Source organism: Chanodichthys erythropterus, chromosome 8 (assembly GCF_024489055.1).
Source record: "Chanodichthys erythropterus isolate Z2021 chromosome 8, ASM2448905v1, whole genome shotgun sequence".
NCBI classification, from domain to species: Eukaryota; Metazoa; Chordata; class Actinopteri; order Cypriniformes; family Xenocyprididae; genus Chanodichthys; species Chanodichthys erythropterus.
The window spans coordinates 9,852,618-9,874,810 of record NC_090228.1 but is presented as its reverse complement, the minus strand read 5'-3'; the positions used below and the strand labels follow the sequence as shown (position 1 = coordinate 9,874,810).

General features: G+C 38.3%; 1 pseudogene; it reads left to right on the top strand.

The window, feature by feature from the left end:
- LOC137024539 (antigen WC1.1-like) overlaps positions 1 to 20,271 on the top strand; it is a 48,069-nt pseudogene extending 27,798 nt beyond the window's left edge.
- The last annotated feature ends 1,922 nt before the right edge of the window (positions 20,272 to 22,193 follow it).

The window sequence follows — 22,193 nt, the reverse complement described above, 5'->3', positions numbered from 1 at the left end:
ATCTTTTCTTTGTACTTTTGTCAGTTAAAAAAGATTCAAGAGAATTAACAAATTACAGATTTTGGTTTTTATTGAATTTTACAAAATGTCCCAACTTTGGAGCTGTATATTCAGAGCAATTCATAAGCAATTATTTGATGATTAGCATTTACTTTCATCTATTACAAAAATCTATTATTAATTAAAGGACTTTCTGTTGTTTTATGTCCATATCATAATCATAATGACAGATGGTTTTCTCTGTTGTATAAATATAATCAGAAACCATAAACTACGGAAGGTCAAGACTTGTGGACGGATCTCACCTGTGCTCTGGGAGAGTGGAGATGCTTCTTGTAGGCGGCTGGGGTTCAGTGTGTGACGCTGCCTTTGACCAGCAGGATGCAGAGGTTGTGTGTAGAGAGCTGGACTGTGGGGCTCCTGTACAGGTGCTGGGAGAAGATGCTTTTGGAAAAGGAAGTTATCAGATTGGATCAAAAGAGATTCAGTGCAGAGGAAGTGAATCACACATTCAACGCTGTAAATCATCATCTTTACATAATATAAATTGCACCCACGATAACGACGTTGGACTGATTTGTTCTGGTAAAATGTCAAAGTTCAGCCTTTCAATAGAGAAATCTAATTGTTAAACTAGAATGTAATTATCTGATCGGTTTCTTCTTGGTTTGATTTGCATGTTTCATCATCTGTTTAACTAAACTTTGTTCTTTGTCCAGGTTACACTGATCTCAGACTGGTCAATGGTCCTGACATCTGTTCTGGTCGAGTTGAGCGTCAGTACTTCAGTAAATGGGGCACAGTGTGTGATGCATGCTGGGATATGAGAGCTGCCAGTGTCCTCTGTAGACAGCTGAATTGTGGGATTGCTGTGTCTGTTGTGGGATCAGACTGGTTTGGAGAGGGAAGTGGTGAAATCTGGGCTGATGTGTTTGATTGTGACGGGAATGAAACAAAACTCTCAGAATGTTCCATCTCTTCATGGAGTCGAGCTGAATGTTCTCATAGACGAGATGTTGGAGTCATCTGCTCTGGTAAACTTATTTGACACTGAGACCATTATGGTACCAAAAACTCTCTGTATAATATATAAACACTATTTCACTATATTCTGAATTTACTTATTTTAGTAAAACATGAGATCTTCTCCATAGGTTCCTCTCTGGCTGTTCATGATGGTCTGGTGCGGTTGTCTGGAGAGAGACAGTGTGAGGGGAAGGTGGAAGTTTCCATCCATCAGGTCTGGAGGAGAGTTCTGCTGGACTCCTGGAGTCTCACTGAATCCTCTGTGGTCTGCAGACAGCTGGGCTGTGGCTCTGTGCTGAACTTCTCCGGCTCCTCTTCATCCAGTCCTGAACACAGTCATGAGTGTGTGACGGGCTTCCAGTGCTCTGGGAGTGAAGCTCATCTGGGGAACTGCAGCTCTCCACAAACTCTCAACTGCAGCTCCACACAACAGCTGTCAATCACCTGCCTTGGTGAGAAGAGCAACATCTGGGCAGATTCTTCAGTTGTTAGTGATCACTAATGTGTTTCTCTTTCTCTGAATATCAGGTCACGGGTCCATCAGGCTGGTGGGTTCTGGGGGAGACTGTGCAGGGAGGCTGGAGGTTTTTCACAGCGGCTCATGGGGGACAGTGTGTGATGACTCCTGGGATATTAAAGATGCCCATGTGGTGTGCAGACAGCTGCAGTGTGGAGTGGCCCTCAGTAACCAGCAGGTACCAGCCTGGTTTGGTCCTGGTTCTGGACCCATATGGCTGGATGAGGTGGAGTGTGAGGGGAATGAGACGTCCCTGTGGAGCTGCTCTTCTCCAGGCTGGGGAAAACATGACTGTCAACACAAGGACGATGTAGGAGTCGTGTGCTCAGGTAAACTGTGAACAGTAATTTAAACTAGATGAGTAAAGTTCGTAGACAAACTTTAATTTGGCTTGGAAAAGCCAAGCCAGAAAGTTTGGAGTCATTTTAAAAGCTTGAAGTTTGAAATAGTTTTAGTTTAGTAGTTTAAAAACTAGATAGTGTGTGTGTGTGTGAGTGAGTGAGTGAGTGAGTGAGTGAGTGAGTGAGTGAGTGAGTATGTGTGTGTGTGTAGATAGATAGTAGATAGATAGTTAGTTAGTAAGTTAGAATGATTGATAGTTAGATAGTAAGTTAGATAGTAAGTTAGTTAATTAGTTAGTTAGTAAGTTAGATAGTTAGATAGAAAGTAAGTTAGATTGATTGATAGTAAGTTAGATAGTTAGATAGTTAGTAAGCTAGATAGTTAGTTAGTAAGTTAGATTGATTGATAGTAAGTTAGATAGGTAGTTAGTTAGTTAGATAGATAGTTAGATAGGGGTGTGATGAGACAGGTATCTCACGAGACGAGACTCGAGATTGAGTTCACGAGATTTTTACACACTATTTTTAAGAAATCCTTAATGGCGAAATACATGACTAGAAAAAATATTCTGCAGGTGTATTTGAAATGTTTTAACTCATCATCTTGTAATGAATGTCATTTCAGTTCTACTTTCTTAGTATGAATTATCATATGCAGTAAAAGACAATACTCAAGCACTGTAAAAGGTTTTGCCACTAACTCAACTGACTGACTTCTCTTCTGTATGATTTCAGTCTCTTCAGACCTTACTGTACATGATTTATGAGCTTCTACAACTTTTGACTTCCCAAATGAACTCCTTTCCACAAACTGATCATATAAATAAAAACAGCATAAATAAAAATGTTAACACTTTACAATAAGGTCTCATTTATTAACATTAATTAACCAACATCAACTAACAATGAGCAATATATGTGCTAGGCTATTTAGCATTTTTTAAATTTATTAATCTTTGTTTATGTTAGTTAATAAAAATAGTCATTGTTAGTTCATGATAGTTCACAGTGCATTAACTAATGTTAACAAATGAAACCTTACTGTTTGTGCTTAGTAAGATTAAGAAAAAACTGTGATTAATTTTTTATGGTAACACTTTACAATAAGTGCAACCATAATCACACTCTCTCAATATTCAAAGTGCAAATAAGACCGAATTTTTCTCTGATACAGAGCTAAGAGATGGTTACAACTACACTGCCCAGCCTAAAATAGCTTTCATATTGAGAGATATTTGCCTTCATCAGGGAGCCGCTTTCAAAATGCGGTGTATTGAAATCGCGTTTGAATGCGCGCGCGCGTTTATTTTCACTTTCACGATCGCGCGTAACTCTGTAAATATGGAGCGGCAGCGACCGTTATCCAACTGAATTAATTTTTTTTATTTAAACACAAAGCAAAACGACAGTGGAGGCGTAAGGTAAACATAGCAGTGGCATATTCTTTCCTAATCATCCTAACACTCTGTCATGGCAACATCACGAGACTACTTTTCGCCTCGACGAGAAATCTCGTCACATATTAGTCTCGCGTCACACCCCTATTAGATAGTTAATTAGATTTATTAACATAAAATTAGTTTATGAGTTTGAATGAGTTTAAATGGCTCAGTAATATAGAATGGCATCTTCAGTTTAATGGAGTTTAATGGGCTTCAATGTGTTTAGATTTGAATTTGTGACAGTTGGAGGTTGATGGAATGTTCAGATTTTCAATGTAAGTCTATGGGAGTTTTTCCGGATCAGTCGGATCAGTTTGAAAAGATATAGCAACCCGAGTCAGAACAGTCTGAAGGTCTGAGCCGGGTTTGGTGGTTGTAGCTTTAAAGCTCTAGGAGGAGATACTGTAAGTTGGCTTTTTCAAGCCAACTTAATAATAAATAAGACAGAATGCAATATTGAAACAATCTGTCAGTTTCCTGTGCTCTGCAACACTGCTACTGAAACACACAAAGTGACTACTGAATCATAAACAGATGACTCTTCTTTTTAGTGAATCAAAGACATGCATCTGACAATTGTTGGCAGTGGATTTTAATTTCTTTCTCTCTTTTTTTTTTTTTTGTTCTTTTCAAATATCTATTCCTTAAAGCAATAAAACATTGTTAATGGAATTGTTAAGGAACTGGAATCGAAACTCTTAAATTCTTTAAATTCGTTGGTTCTCATTCCCCACCCCAAACCCCATCTAGAGTTTAAAGAGATCAGGTTAACTGAGGGCTGTGAAGGGAATGTGGAGGTTTTCTACAATGGATCCTGGGGTAATGTGTGCTGGAACCAGATGGAAACAGACACAGGGAGTCTGATCTGTCAAGAGCTGAACTGTGGAAGATCTGGTGTTTTGTCTGTATCTACACCAAGAGTGAAATCAGCTCCTAACTGGCTGGATGAAGTGAAATGTCGACCACATGATTCAAATCTATGGCAGTGTCCATCTTCACCCTGGGGACAGAATGACTGTGATGAAGATGAAGTGGCCAAAATCACCTGCTCAAGTGAGATGATATTTTAATGATGGTCTCAATAGTCAGGTTTCTTTAAACACATTGTTTATATATATTTACATTTACATTTAATCATTTAGCTGATGCTTTTATTCAAAGTGATTTCCAAATGAGGAGAGCAATATAACCAATCAAACCATCAATAGGCCAACAATATGCAAGTACTGTAACTAGTCCCAGTTATTCCAGCACAGTACCCGTAGCAAGTACTTTTTTTTTCTTAAATACAGTAGAAATAGTATGTGTTAGTATTGAAAGTGTCGTGTTGATGAAAAAAATGATAGAAAGAGCCTTAAATGATTTATAAGGTTTCAATTTTCACATTGATGATATGTTTCAGTGAGAGATGTTGTGACTCTTGTATCCTAAAATTCAGTTCTCTTCATTTTATAATCTCAGTGGAGGAAAATCCTGAATCTCCTCAGAGTCGTCTGACATGTTCAAACTCACCATCTCCTCACCAGAGACAGTGTTCAAGTAAGTTTTAGACAACAAATTTGTTAAATGTTTAGTCTATATTTTTATAACAAACAATTAAAATATGTGCATTTAAACAAAAATTTATTTGCATTTAAAATCATAATCAAATTCATAAATCTAATCATAAATTTAAACTTTTAAAGCCATCTTAGTTCAGTTTCAGTGTGTTTTTGTGAATGTTGTGCTGAGGCTGGTCAGTGATGTTGATGTGTGTGATTTAGATCATGTTTCTCTCAGACTGAGTGGAGGGGAGGGCCGGTGCTCTGGGAGGCTGGAGGTGTATCATAACGCTGTGTGGGGCTCAGTCTGTGATGATCTGTGGGACATCAGCGATGCTCAGGTGGTCTGCAGACAGCTGGGTTGTGGAGCAGCACTGAGGGCTGATGGGAATTCAACCTTTGGTGCTGGTGAAGGTGTTGTGTGGCTGAACAGAGTCGAGTGCAGAGGGAATGAGATTCACCTGTGGGACTGTCCTCTCTCCCTGAAGAACCACACTGACTGCTCCAACAAAGATCACGCTGGACTCACCTGTGCAGGTCACAGCAAACACTGAGCAATATGAGTCATTTTTTGACATTTAGAGCTAACAATATTTTTATTTTAAAAATCATTTAAATAAAACTATTAAAAATAATTGTATTATTTTTAATGTTTGTGTGTGTCTGTTTTTACAAGGACAGATTTGTCTGTGTCCAATACCACAACATCAGTCTCTCCTCCACAAACTCCTCCGTCTCTCTCTGTGCTTGTGATTGTACTGGGAGTTGTGCTCTTCCTGCTCTTAGTGCCACTGCTTATACTGATTCAGCGGAAAAGAGTGATGAGGAGAGGTAGGAGAGATCCAGAGACTGTCATATTGTGTCTTATTCAGTGTGTGATCAGTCATGTGTTGTGAACTGACAGGTTTGTCTCTCTATACTCACAGCTCTCTCTGACTGGTACACAGAACTACAAAAGACTCAGACTGAGGCAATTTATCAGGAGATTCATCACTTCACTGAGAGGGGTGAGGTATCATGGGAGAATGTTAAAAGATTTAATTATGTTACAATATAGGTGTTTAGAGATTCTGAAAACCTGGTGAAAATGAAAGCCATAGACAATAAAGCAAACGCCTCAGTAAGGTGCATTACAAAATTTTGCGGTACAGTGAGACACTTTATACTTCAGTCTTAATCACATCATGATGTTTTAATAAAGTTCAGGAAGAGCAAGTTCAGATAATCTACTCAGTTTGAGGAGGCCTCTATATAGTCAACCCACCTCTGTCCCACAACAGTTTTTCAGCATCTCTCCTCACTCTCAACTGTTCATCCCAGCTGGGCAGGGGGGCATGAGGGGTGGGGTGAGTACTCTGGGTTTCGGCCACATTCTGAGCTCAGAGCCCATATATACATACTCTTTACTCTATGTAAGTGTGAACTGGTGAATATCACTTTATCAGGAAATAAGGGAGACATCAGTGATTCAGATGAGAACTAAAGCTTTTCTATCATTCACATCTAACATATCAATTTTAATCATAAAATGTAAGATTTCTATATTATTAAAAGTCTCTTCACTAAGAAAGTAAGATTGTTGTGTAACTATTAATGTTTCTGGTAGTTGATGTGTTATCAGATGAATCTGGAGATGAGACTTTACCAACCTCCAAACCACAAAGCTGCATGTTTATGTCACTGTATCAGTTAAGATCTCTTCCTGTTTTTTGATAGAAGTACGTACTAGGAATCTATATGTGGTGCATTTGTAGATTTGGAAGAGATACAGAGCTTACTTAGCCTCCCAAACCAAATAAATTTTCAAATAAGTAAAAATAATGATATGATCACATCAGCTCTTTGAATCAGTGAGAGTTTATTTTTCATTGAACTGAACCTAAATAAATAAACCTAATTAACAAATTTTATTAAATGTTTGACTGATGACTCAATACTATTCAGGGCCAGATTGGGACTCATTTTCAGCCCTGGAGTTTCATGCCTTAGACCAGTCCACTTTAATTCACGACTGACTATGTAATTAAAACCTCAGTATATTAGTCTGCAATAGTGCACTGTTCTCTACAACCTTGTAAATGATTGTATTTTTCAAAAATATCTTCAAATACCCATGATAGTACAAATGATAGTATAAAAAAAAAAAAACTAAAATTTGATAGTTTTTATAGTTATAATAAATGATTTTATAATGTGAACCAATTGTAACCTTTGGCTAAAAGTAACGGCAACCCCGACTATGCCACCTAGGCGATCTACCCAGGAAAAAAATAAGTTATACCCAAAAAGAAATTTTCAACCAAAAGGAATTACAATAAAAAAGGACCCTGTTGGTTCAGTAGGAATTAGAGACAGAGACGTGACTTTCCTCAAATATAATATTTAGTTCACAACTATAAAATCTTAAAAAGGAGAATCTCTTCAGCGGTTGACCAGTTAGTTACTCACAATTACTATGGGACCAGTATGAGTTTCACAGAAGGGACACAAACCACAGCAATCAGTGAATCACCATCATTAGAAATGTGATAAAAACAAATACAAAAACCCAAAAAAAGAAAAGACAATTCTCTCCCCTTCCGTTAAATCTCAATATTACAGCTCCTCAAATAGTGCAAATAAACACATGGCAAACATTACTGATACAAACAAAAAAAAAAAATAAAAAAAAAAATAAAAACAATATTGCACAATCCCAACTGCTTCACAAAAGGAGAAGAATACAAAGCAGGTTAGTTTAATATACTTGCAAGGAGGGCGAAAGCTTTCAGCACTTGCTCCAACTGGTCATTGGGCAGAATAATCTTTAAAAACACGGTTCAAATAAATGGCGCAAGACCGCGACGTCTACAGCCAGTCGTATCCTCGATGAAAAACGGGAACATGGAGCGGATATATAAAAACCAGTGGAAACGCGTATATCAAACAGATACAAAAATATATAGAAGCAGCAGGTGTATCAAAAGTTTCACAAACAGGTTCTTCAAACAAGTAAATTCTAACAGGTATTTCAAACAGCTATAAACAGCAGCTAGCGTTCAGGCCGCACCTGAAAAAAACAAAAAAAAACAAAAAAAAACAAATAAAGTTTCAAATAATTTCCCCCTTCCAGAAAAAGAACCCCCGAGAAAAATATCTTACCTCCCAAGCGGGACTCAGACTACGGTAGCCTTGTTACCTGCTATTACGAACTCCATAAACACAAACGAAGCCGTAACACAAAGAGCGACACATTTTGACATGTGCCGCCCGGAGTCCCGTCTCCTGCTCCCACAAACACCACAAAGTCATCAGTTAAGTCAGAGAGGAAGATTGTTTATTTCTTAAACAGGTTTAAAGAGTGGCTTGAAGTCCGTGGGTCGGCCAAAATAACAAACAAAAGATAAAGAGCTACCTATTTTTAAATATCTTCCCTAGAACAAAGATAACAAAAGAAAAACACTTACCTCCTTACTAACAGAATAAACGGGAGAAAATAACCAAACAAAAAGGGCCTTCCACTAACAGATGGTTTGTCAAGGAAAAGGCAGTTGAACAGTTACCAGCCTATACCGCTAACAATTCATTCTTCACACCAGAATGTAGTTTAAAGGCTAGTCCAGCAGCGTCACGCACACTCGCTGGTTCTACAACAGGAAGCAGGAGAGGGAACCCGTCAAACAGTCTTCCCTCAAGATTTTTATCCAGCAACCGATTCGCGACTCCACCCACACACACAGCTGCACCTGTTCACATATAATTAACAGAGCACAGAGAGAGAGCGAGAAAGAAAGAGAGAACACTTACACAAAACAATGTTACACTTCAGATACGTAACACCTGCGTTCGATTGTCACCTCACGCACACACATCCCTGATGACAAACGTGTATTTAGACTAAAATCCGGAACTATGAGAAAGACAACCAATCGAGCGACTTACCAGGGAAAAGCACAGGAAATAAGCCACAAGACCTTTTCTGCCCACAACACACAAGGGAATCACGGCGCTATACTTGGACATGCTTTTTATAAAGCCACTAACATGCGTCGCTGATTACACCGCACAGGTGTGTTCCATAACAGAACAGCTCCAGCTCAGGGGACACGCCCACTGCGGTGAAGTATACACCATTAAAGAAAAATAAATAAAAGAAAGCTCAACCTGTCACACATTGATTAATTATCTAGCCATCTAGTGGCTGTAGTTAAAAATTCATGTTATTTTAATTTTAATTTAATTCTTTCCAGTAGATGGCAGTAATCGTCCACTAACCAGGCACATTTTTCATGTCTATCACTATGAATGAAATTTATAAATGTAGATCTTTATTATAGTGGATTTAACATAAAATTTTGCTATTTTATATTAATGTATATACTTAAATTATTACAAATTGAGGCAAATAAATAACACAAAATACCATAAATCCTACAAAATTGCAAAACTTTACAGTAAAATATTAAAGTAGGCTATTACGTTTGTTTAAAAAAAGTTACATGTTACAAAATCACATTTTACTGTCTGGTTAAGCTAGTTAGACAGAAAAATTAATATTGTTGGCCAATGTGTAATAGCATAGCAAGCAACATAACATAAGTGATAGGCCATATTTTATTATTTGCCTACTATTATTACGATATGAGAAAGCTGCATACATGCCTTTATCTTTTGCATGTTTTGCCCTCTTCCTTTTTATTTATTTGTTACTTAAATCAGCCTCCGGTGGCTTAGACCTTTTGCCTTACCATAATTTAGCGTTGATTTAGAACTTGTCCCGCTGTCCCTACAGACGTCACCTCATCCCTTCTTCTCGTATACTTTTGAGTGAGTTGTCTTCTCCGAGCGCACACTCCGAGTCCCTCCTGACCAGGGGTGCTTCTCAATATCCCTCCTCGTCTCCTCTGTCCTCCATCCTGTGACCCGGAAAACGATCGAGCTCAGCCATCTTGAAGGACATCTCAATTCTCTAATTGCACCGCGAGGAGGCGAGGATCGAGGAATGAGGAGGCTTCCTGAGGAGTCATGAGCGAGGATACAGAGGTGCATCCTTTGCGGAAGTCTTTGTCATCGAGAAACGTGACGCACGCATAAATTCTCCTCCCCCTTTATATCTATCACAATAATTTAAATTTAAATAAACTTTATACCTCATATATTTCAACGGGGCATCTTGCTTTATTAATATTTATTATATATTTCTTTAAATAACCAAAATTTTTCAACATGTGCGTATCCCTCGTGTGCAGCTGATGACACTTTGAAGTGACGCTAAAGGGAGCAAGGATATATCATTTCACTTGATTCAATTCCTACTTCCTCGCATCTTTTCCTTGCTTCTTTCCCTCGCATCCTGAAGGGGTGGAGCTAAGACGCGAGGAAAGGAAGCAAGGAAAGGAAACGAGGATGCACAAATAAGAATTGAGAAGCACCCCAGGTTAATTTACCCACCGAGTGACATGATATCATTGACGTTGCGTGCAAATGAGCGGTAAAAACCCTATTGCGCATTCGTTTGTTTGTTTGATTGTTTGTTTGTTTTTTCTTGCGCGGGTGCCCCGTGCCTCCCTGGGGCGTCCAGGCCTAAATCCGTCACTGAATGTTTTTAGGAAAAAGTTAGGCTACTCAGCTTAGTACATTTGGCCGCGGCCACAGTTCAACCCAGTGCCATGACAACACCGGCCCTCGCGGCCAAATAAACTGACCGGCCCACCGGGAATTCTCCCATACTGCTGTTTACTTCTATATTAACTTTCTGTTCTCCTTTTTAGAAAAAGAGTTTAAGACTGTATATTATGATGATGTCACCAACAGCCTGAAAGGTCAGCGACCTTTTGAAACTGATCACGTGATTCATTACCAGATGATTAATATGACCTGCAACACGAACATATTTTGCCTTTTATATCCAAACAATGGGTGCTTCTCAATTCTTATTTGTGCATCCTCGTTTCCTTTCCTTGCTTCCTTTCCTCGCGTCTTAGCTCCACCCCTCCAGGATGCGAGGGAAGGACGCAAGGAAAAGACGAGAGGACAAAGGAATTGAATCAAGTGAAATGATTAATCCTCGCTCCCTTTAGCGTCACTTCAAAGCGTCATCAGCTGCGCTCGAGGGATCTACCCACATGTTGTTAAAGTTTGGTTATTTAAAATAAATAAATAAATATTAATAAAGCAAGATGCCTAGTTGAAATATGTGAAATATAAAGTTTATTTAATCTGTAAAAGTAAAGAATACATTTAAATTTTTGTGACAGATAAGAAGGGGGAGGAGAATTTATGCGTGCGTCAGGTTACTCGACGATAAAGACTTCCGCAAAGGATGCACCTGTGTATCCTCGCTCATGAATCCTCAGGAAGCTTCCTCACTCCTCGATCCTCGCCTCCTCGCAGTGCAGTTAGAGAATTGAGATGTCCTTCAAGATGACTGAGCTCGATCGTTTCCCGGGTCATAGGATGGAGGACGGAGGAGCGAGGAAACAAGGAGGGATATTGAGAAGCACCCATATTCTGTGTTGGTGCAGAAGAGATGAAGGAAATCACACCGGGAGAATATGATGACGTCATCACTGATGGACTGAAACCCGATCGTGAGACAGGTGTCGCTCTGTTATTATGTAATTAAATAGTTTGAAATAACAATATTAAAGTATATTGAAGGAAAAAATATTCAATAAAGTGTGTGAGTGTGATATTTTGTTAACTTTGTAGAAGAAACACCTGAGAACTATGATAATGATGTCATCACCAACCGACAGAAATTTGATATTAAAAAAAGTTTTTTTACTTTTTTTTAAAAAAAACAATATTTTACAAACTTTTCATCTAATCAAGCTCAATACTGATAATATTTAAAATTCCTTTCTTAAAGTTATATATTTTGGCATATGTTTTCATGTGTAGCACCAGAGAGTTATGATGATAACAGGTGAGAACTGCATTTTATTTTCACCTTTTACATATGTTTATTAAACATGATTTCTGTGTAATCAAATAATCATTTAAGGGAAAAGGGATCCATTAAATTAGATAAAGTTTTTTATTAAAGGTGATAAAGAGGATTTTTTCATCAACTGAGAATCCAAAGACTATTACTGAGTTTTTCAAATGAGCGCATGCATAAGAACAGCCCCCCTCCTTCACAGCTCATAGGAACGCCTCCCAAAACTCGTGCACGAGTATTGGAACACGAGTGTTTACCACCGGCATTCGCTGTATCGTGTTAGTGGATTCATTATGTCGGACTCACCGCAGGTAACTCATAATCTGCAGTTGTTACTCCTGTCTCCTGACAAAAACACTGCATGCGGCGCCTGTGGAGTGTGGAAAGTTACTGGAGAGCACAGCCGCGCACTTCTCGCACAAGGAATGTCATGGCAGTGATTGACAAGTCAGAGGGCCAATCTGATTGGCTGATGTTTTTAAGGCCGTACCTCGTGCACAGATGATGTATATTAATATTATTACTTTCAGTGCACCTAATAAATAGTCTTTTATCCGTTAGTAAAGACAGTTTCAAGTAATACTGCAAAAATGTATAAAACAAAACATCCTCTTTAGCACCTTTAATTAGTGTGACATTTTTATGTCATTTCTGTTGATCAGAAGGAGTTCAGGAGGAGTTTAATGATGTGACGAGTGTCACTGAAGACATGAGAAACCTGTCAGGTAAGTTATTGTAACATTATATTATAACACTTTATTTCTTAAATATTTATATTTTTCCAGGTTTATAGGCTCTATTTGAAATATTCATGACATTGAACATTTATAATAGAATCATGTTAAATAATTTAAGATTTTGTTTGTTTAATAACAGATTATGATGATGTGGGGGAGGAGTCAATCAAAGAGGGTGGAGCTGAATGACTGAATGACCACACCCACTGCCTCTGCTCAACACATTTGAACATTCAACAGTGATATTTCTCTGAAATCTCAAGTTTTTCGTTATTTGAAATATTTCTGCAATGAAACAACAAAAAGCTTTTGTGAATTTTTTGCTGTATTGTTTTTTGGCCTATTGTATTTATACTAATAAAAATAAAACAAACAATAATGTTTTTTTGTGAAATTACAAAATTAAACAAATCACTGTTCATATAATAGATTTATATACAGTGTATGCACAATGCTTTGAATCATGTGTATTACTGCCATCTTGTGGACGAATTATGCAAAACTATTTAATAGTTCTGTCTAAATCTAAATATACAACTATTCTAATAATTAGGCTATTTACATTTTCATTGTTTATTTTAAATCTAATGGCTATTAATTTTTTAAGCATCATTACATTTATGCAGAATACTCCTAGTGTACAAATGTCTCCAATAAGACAAAAACACCCTGATATTTGAATGTGTCCCAGTGGAGGATGAAGATTTCTGAGCTGTTTATGAGGAAGCATCTTTTGTGTCTTATACATAAACAGTATATATCAATGGTTCTGATCAATCTTATTAAAGGTGGGGTATGTATTTTTCAACAATGCTTTTGGACATTGTTAATATTTGAAATCAACCCAAACAAACCCACCCCTCTCTTCATTGCTCCGCCTCTAAAACTCACCCTCCAATCCTAACCACCCTGCTCTGAGCCCAGAACATTTAAACAAACCAATAAAGAAATATATTATTTCAATAATATGTCTCTAATGCAAAATAAAACAAAATATTTAATACTAAGCTACTACTACTACTACTACTACTACTAATAATAATTCATGTTAATAATATTACTATCAATTATATTATTATTAATAATAAAATGTTCATTTAAATATTTTAAGTCATCCTGAAGTACCCTATGGAAGTTTGCTGAGGCCCCCTAGTGATCCCTGATCCCCTGATCAAGAGCCACTGATCCCGGGGAAGGTAAAAACACTTAAAAAGGAATCCAACTAATGCTTTTTGTAGTTTCATTTAACTGTTAATGTCAGACTTTTATTAAATGCATAATTTAGAAATGATATAAGAACAAAATGAAAATACAAGAAATATCACTTAGTGTACAGACTAGGAGTAAAATATATGTGCAGTAAAATGAACTCTGTGTTAAATAATAAAAAAAAGATCAATTTCTGTCCAAATTTCTGTCGGTTTTTGATAATATTTTGTCCACAAGGTCCAGATTCTTGTCTGCTCCTCTTTTGCCGCCATCTGCTGGATGAATTACACATTGCAGTATTAAACACAACTACATCAACAAATGTTTAATATAATGGCAAATTAATACCTTTGGAACAGAAACCAATGATTGTTTACAAATAATGTCTTGATAGGCCTTATTAACATACTGTTTATTGTGCTCTTGGCTACAACATCATAAAAGGTGTAGCACTTAATACTTAATATTATGCATATGTCCGAAAAATAACTAGTGTAATATATATATATATATAACTATTATAATTTATTTATAGCAAAGACCAACTATTTTTTGTGTATGAAATAAAGTGTTTCTCAATCTCTTTAAGTTTAGTGTGACTTTATCTCCACGCTGACATATGACTGACACGAGTCTGTCCTCAGTGAAGTGTCTCTTCACGCTGGAGGAGGAGTCCCGCTCATCAGCGCTCACACTTTATTGATATATATGGAGAAAATAAAAATGCTGCTTTCTGATTTGTCACTGATTGTGTTTGATGATTTCCTCTGTTGTGTCTAATAAAGTAATAGCTGTGAGAATCTCTTTCACTTTCTCTCTCTTCTTTAAAGGGGGCTGACAGTACTCAATTTTTCAGTGCCTTTGAGGGAGCAGAAAGGAAACGTTTGCTACATTTTGAACTTTCTGTACTAGAGTATAAGGTGATGGAGAGCAATCTGATGTGTATTTTTCTATCCTCATTGATATCACCCATTACAGCTTGTAAGTATACACTTAAAAAAAAACAAAAAAACTTTTGTCTTTAAAACAAACTGTATTCTGTAATTTTCAATTTCTGAATTCGGTGTCTGGTCTCTCTCTCTCGGACAGATTTTGAGACTGTTAGGTTAGTTAATGGCAATAATCCCTGTGCTGGTCGACTGGAGGTTCTTCATGATGGTCAGTGGGGAACAGTGTGTGGTGATGACTGGGATATGACTGATGCTGCAGTGGTGTGTAGAGAGATGAACTGTGGAGAACCTGTAGAGGCTGTGCGTAATTCTTACTTTGGGCAAGGATCAGGACCAATTTGGATGGATGATGTGGCCTGTAGTGGATCAGAGTTTACACTGAAGGACTGTAGATCAGGAGGATGGGGTGTTACTGACTGTGGTCATCATGAAGATGCTGGAGTCAGATGCTCAGGTGAGCTTCTCCATACATCACCCTGTTAATGCAGCACTGATCTGACTTTCATCCATCATACATGCAATTAAAAATAATTTTGAGCTATTTGTTGTTAAAACAATTCATAAGCATTAATTGATAATTAGCATACAACCCCAAATCAGAAAAAGTTGGGACAGTATGGAAAACTCAAAAAAAAAAACATTCTTGCAACACATTTCAAAAAAAGTTGGAACAGTTTACCACTTTGTAATGTTGCCATTCCTTTTCACAACACTTAAGACGTTTAGGGACTGAAGACACAAAGTGATGAAGTGTTTCAGGTGTAATTTTGTCCCATTCTTGCTGCAAATAAGTCTTAAGTTGGGTAACAGTACGGGGTCTTCGTTGTCACATTTTGTGCTTAAAAATGTGTCACACATTCTCTATTGGAGACAGGTCGGGACTGCAGGCAGGCCAGTCAAGTACCTGTATCCTCTTCCTCCACAGCCAGGACTTTGTAATGTGTGCAGAATGTGATTTGCATTATCTTGTTGAAATATGCATGGATGTCCCTGGAAAAGATGTCTTCTTGAAGGCAGCATATTGTGCTCCAATCTCTATGTACTTTTCAGCATTAATGGTGCCATCACAGAAGTGCAAGTTACCTTTGCCAAGGGCACTGACACAACCCCATACCATGACGGACCGTGGCTTTTGGACTTGTTGCTGGTAACAGTCTGGATGATCCTTTTCTTCTTTGGTCCGGAGCACACAGCGTCCATTTCTCCCCAAAAATACCTGAAATACTGATTCATCTGACAACAGTACACGATTCCACTGTGTGATGGTCCATCCCAGATGCCTCCGAGCCCAAAGAAGTCGACGGCGCTGTTAACATAGGGCTTCCTTTTGGCACAGTACAGTTTTAACTAATTTGTGGATGTAACTACGTATTGTGGTACTTGACAAAGGTTTGCCAAAGTAGTCTTGAGCCCATGTGGTGATAGATGAATGACGATTCTTGAGATCCCGGTTGTTCAGCTTAGGCTTGCGCCCTTGTCCTTTACGCACTGAAATTCCTCCACATTCCTTGGATCTTTTAATTATGTTATGCACTGTTGAAGGTGAAATAAGCAAATGTCTTCCTATCTTTCTTTGAGGAACATTGTTTTTAAACATTTCAATAATTTTCTCACGTATTTGTTGACAAACTGGCAATCCTCAGCCCATCTTTGCTCCTAAAGGACTAGACCGTTCTTGGATGCTGCTTTTGTACCAAATCATAATTACAATCACCTGTTGACATCACCTGTTTCAAATCACATCATTATTTAACCAATTTACCTGATTACTAGCCCTAAATTGCTCCTGTCCCAACCTTTTTTGGAATGTGTTGCAGGTCTGAATGACAGGAAAGGATGTATATTTACAAATGAAATTAAGTTGACCAGACAAAACATGAAGTATTTTGTGTTCACATTGTCTGCAATGAAATACAAGTCAAAGTAAATTTAGAAATCACTACTTTCTTTTTTTATTTGTGTTTTCCATACTGTCCCAACTTTTTCTGATTTGGGGTTGTATTTTGTTGCCTAAACAACTGCCTTTCATCCATTAAAACAAAGGACTTTCTGTTGTTTTACATCCATATCATAATCATAGTGAGACGGTTTTCTCTTTTTTGTAAATATTATCAGAAACCATAAACTACGGAAGATCAAGACTTGTGGACGGATCTCACCTCTGCTCTGGGAGAGTGGAGATGCTTCTTGTAGGCGGCTGGGGTTCAGTGTGTGACGCTGCCTTTGACCAGCAGGATGCAGAGGTTGTGTGTCGAGAGCTGGACTGTGGGATTCCTGTACAGGTGCTGGGAGAAGATGCTTTTGGAAAAGGAGACGCTCAGATGTGGACACAAGAGATTCAGTGCAGAGGAAATGAGTCTCAGATTCACCTCTGTAAATCATCAGCCTCACATAATATGAACTGCACCCATGACAATGGCGTGGGACTGATATGTTCTGGTAAAATATCAATGTGCAGCCTCTATAGAGAAATCTTTAAATTAAATACTAAATGTAATTATTTGATTTTTTTTCTTCTTGGTTTGATTATTTTCAGTAACCTCTGTGTTCTTTGTCCAGGTTACACTGATCTCAGACTGGTCAATGGTCCTGACATCTGTTCTGGTCGAGTTGAGCATCAGTACTTCAGTAAATGGGGCACAGTGTGTGATGCATGCTGGGATATGAGAGCTGCCAGTGTCCTCTGTAGACAGCTGAATTGTGGGATTGCTGTGTCTGTTGTGGGATCAGACTGGTTTGGAGAGGGAAGTGGTGAAATCTGGGCTGATGTGTTTGATTGTGACGGGAATGAAACAAAACTCTCAGAATGTTCCATCTCTTCATGGAGTCGAGCTGAATGTTCTCATAGACGAGATGTTGGAGTCATCTGCTCTGGTAAACTTATTTGACACTGAGACCATTATGGTACCAAAAACTCTCTGTATAATATATAAACACTATTTCACTATATTCTGAATTTACTTATTTTAGTAAAACATGAGATCTTCTCCATAGGTTCCTCTCTGGCTGTTCATGACGGTCTGGTGCGGTTGTCTGGAGAGAGACAGTGTGAGGGGGAGGTGGAAGTTTCCATCCATCAGGTCTGGAGGAGAGTTCTGCTGGACTCCTGGAGTCTCACTGAATCCTCTGTGGTCTGCAGACAGCTGGGCTGTGGCTCTGTGCTGAATTTCTTTGGCTCCTCTTCATCCAGTCCTGAACACAGTCATGAGTGTGTGACGGGCTTCCAGTGCTCTGGGAGTGAAGCTCATCTGGGGAACTGCAGCTCTCCACAAACTCTCAGCTGCAGCTCCACACAACAGCTGTCAATCACCTGCCTTGGTGAGAAGAGCAACATCTGGGCAGATTCTTCAGTTGTTAGTGATCACTAATGTGTTTCTCTTTCTCTGAATATCAGGTCGCGGGTCCATCAGGCTGGTGGGTTCTGGGGGAGACTGTGCAGGGAGGCTGGAGGTTTTTCACAGCGGCTCATGGGGGACAGTGTGTGATGACTCCTGGGATATTAAAGATGCCCATGTGGTGTGCAGACAGCTGCAGTGTGGAGTGGCCCTCAGTAACCAGCAGGTACCAGCCTGGTTTGGTCCTGGTTCTGGACCCATATGGCTGGATGAGGTGGAGTGTGAGGGGAATGAGACGTCCCTGTGGAGCTGCTCTTCTCCAGGCTGGGGAAAACATGACTGTCAACACAAGGAGGATGTAGGAGTCGTGTGTTCAGGTAAATGTGTAGTGTGAAAAACTGTTATTCAGTAACATTTAAAATCCAAAATATTTTTTCCAGAAATTTCAATCACCCATATGTAACATTCAGTGTTTGAAATGTTTTGGGGTTGGATTAGAGTTGAAGTTTATTATTATCCTTTTCCATCTAGAGTTTAAAGAGATCAGGTTAACTGAGGGCTGTGAAGGGAATGTGGAGGTTTTCTACAATGGATCCTGGGGAAATGTGTGTTACAATAAGATGGACAGAGACACAGCGAGTCTGATCTGTCAAGAGCTGAACTGTGGAAGATCTGCCAGTGAACCCAGATATTCAGAGGGACTGAAGTCTCATAATTGGCTTGATTTTTTTAAATGTCGACGTCATGATTCCACTATATGGCAGTGTCCATCTTCACCCTGGGGACTGAATGACTGTGATAATGAAGTGGCCAATATCACCTGCTCAGGTAAGATTATATATAACTGATTTAATATAGTTTGAATTGGATGTGTTTTATTTAAATATGATTATTTTTGACTTTTAATGAAATTTCTTTGGTGGTGAATTAAATTTTAAAATGTTTTAATCTCAGTTGAGCAGACTAGTGAGTCTCCTCAGAGTCATTTGACATGTTTTACCTCACAATCTCCTCACCAAAGACAGTGTTCAAGTAAGTTTGAGTTGATAATTATCACAAATTTAAGTATTAAAATGTGTTGTGTAAAGGTGTTTTTGTAAATGGTGTGCTGAATCTGGTCAGTGATGTTGATGTGTGTGATTTAGATCATGTTCCTCTCAGACTGAGTGGAGGGGAGGGCCGGTGCTCTGGGAGGCTGGAGGTGTATCATAACACTGTGTGGGGCTCAGTCTGTGATGATCTGTGGGACATCAGCGATGCTCAGGTGGTCTGCAGACAGCTGGGTTGTGGAGCAGCACTGAGGGCTGATGGGAATTCAGTCTTTGGTGCTGGTGAAGGTGTTGTGTGGCTGAACGGAGTCGAGTGCAGAGGGAATGAGATTCACCTGTGGGACTGTCCTCTCTCCCTGAAGAACCACACTGACTGCTCCAACAACGATCTCGCTGGACTCACCTGTGCAGGTCACTGGAAAAACACTGAGCAATATCAGTAATTTTTACATAATTTTAGTGATAATAATATCTGCATGATTTTAAATGTGTCTGTCTGTTTTGACAGATTTGTCAGTGTTCACTACTCCTGCCACAACAACATCATCTTCTCCTCCAACATCAGTCTCTTGTCTACAATCTCCTCCAGCAGCGTCTCTCTCTGTGCTTGTGATCGTACTGGGAGTTTTGCTCTTACTGCTCTTAGTGTCACTGCGTATGCTGATTCAGCTGAAAAGAGTAGTAAGGAGAGGTAGGAGAGATCCAGAGATTTAAAATGGACTGTTTCAAAGTGGAAAAGTGTTCTATGGTCAGACGAGTCCAAATTTGACATTCTTGTTGGAAATCACGGACACCGTGTCCTCCGGGCTAAAGAGGAGGGAGACCTTCCAGCGTGTTATCAGCGTTCAGTTCAAAAGCCAGCATTTCTGATGGTATGGGAGTGAATAAGTGCATACAGTATGAGCAGCTTGCATGTTTTGGAAGGCACTATGAATGCTGAAAGTTATATAAAGGTTTTAGAGCAACATATGCTCCCCTCCAGATGATGTCTATTTCAGAGAAGGCCTTGTGTATTTCAGTAGGACAGTGCAAAACCACATACTGCAGCTATTACAACAGCATGGCTTCATTGTAGAAGAGTCCGGGTGCTGTATTAGCCTGCCTGCAGTCCAGATCTTTCACCTATAGGGAAAAATACATCAAAGATGACCACAAACTCTTCAGCAGCTGAAAACCTATATCAGGCAAGAATGGGACCACATTTCAACACCAAAAACTCCAAAAACTCAAAACCTCGATGCCCAGACGTCTTCACATTGTTTTGAAAAGAAGAGGCTATTTTGAGACCTGTAGCCGGCATCAAATTTGAAATGAGCTCATTTTGTGCATACAATTGTAAAATTTCTCCATTTAAACATTTGTTATGTTATCTGTGTTCTATTGTGAATAAAATATTGGCTCAAGTGATTTGAACGTCTTTTAGTTTTCATTTTATTCAAATGTAAATAACGTCCCAACATTTCTGGAATTAGGGTTGTAAGTGTGAACTGGAGAATTTGACTTTTGGGGAGACAGTGCAGTTCATTATTAGTTCATGTTAATTAATGACTAATTACTAAGTAATGTGTTACCATTAAAGCTTTTTCTATCATTCTCACCTTATCGATTTTAATCATATAAAAAGTAAGATTTATATACTAATATATATATTTTTATATAATATTGGGTTGGATATTAATTACTCACCCTCATGTCATTCCACACCCGTAAGACTTTCATTTATCTTCAGAACATAAATTAAGATATTTTTGATGAAATCCGAGAGGTATCTGACTCGTCCAGTGACACAGAACAGAAGATATTGTTGAATAAAGTCGTTATTTTTGTTTTGTATTTGTTGCACAAAAAGTATTCTCATCACTTCATAAAAATAAGGTTGAACCACTGAAGTCACAGGACTATTTTTAATGATGTCTTTAGTACCTTTCTGGACCTTGAAAGTGGTGGTTAAATTGATGTCTATGGAGGAGTCGGATTCCTCTCGGATTTCATCAAAAATATCTTAATTTGTGTTCTGAAGATGAACAAAGGTCTTACGGGTTTGGAACAACACGAGGGTGAGTAATTAAAGACAGAATGTTCATTTTTGGGGGAAATAACCCTTTAACCCTTTCGCACGTAAGTTTCAAATATTCTGTCTGACTCCCCAGCGTGAGTTTTTTAAGGGGACCGTTATTTGGAAGGTATCGCTTTATGGTTTCCATGGTGACGCGTCATTGCTTGTTATGTGGCACACCGCAGCACTATATGAATGATGATCTGCTTTCATTTAATTTTTCCTTTTTTATTCAAAATATTCGCAAATTTGTTAACTATAGCATGAAATATATAATAGTCCGATTGTCAAATATGTGCAAGTGGATGTGTTTTGCTGTTTAAACACCTTTATAACCAGGGACGTGCACAGACATTTTGGGGGGCAGGGGCTCAAGTGGAAAAAAGGGCACTTCTCATAATTATTTATTTAAAAAATAACGAACCCTTAAATATATTAAGACAACTTTGACTTCACTTACACTCATCCAATTGTTTTATACTCCACAGATTTCTACAAAATAATCAGTTCACACAGAGACCATGGTCTTCTTTAGTATTCACTCGGTTTATCACAAGAGAAATCAACAACTATTTTCAAGTAGCTATATATATTTAGAATAAATGACTGCACCAAGGAGAGGGACATAGTTTCACTAATAATTTATTTTGCACAAATCAATAAATCGTTTTAATTTTTTGGTGTTATTGGAATACTTCTTTCATGAAGTGGACAATTTTAAGATTTTACAATTTTAAGGTCCATTTTTGCTGCCATGTCTTTCACTCTAATGGAAAGAAAACTTAACCCTAACCCTACACATTTAGATGGAGTTTGTTTTAAGCCTACTACCCTCCGTCTGTTTGCATCTGTAGATTTCTTCTAAATTAACCAAAATAAGCTAATCTGCATATTTAAACACATCAAGAATTTTTTTTCCTGAACTGTTAATACATTATATATTATAACAAATGCCTGCAGAGGGCGCCAAAAGCCTGCTGATTTTTGTTGTTACACAGCACAGCACGATCAAATCCACGATCAAAGCCAACCATGATTAAAAAAAATATATTATTAGTTAAATAATAA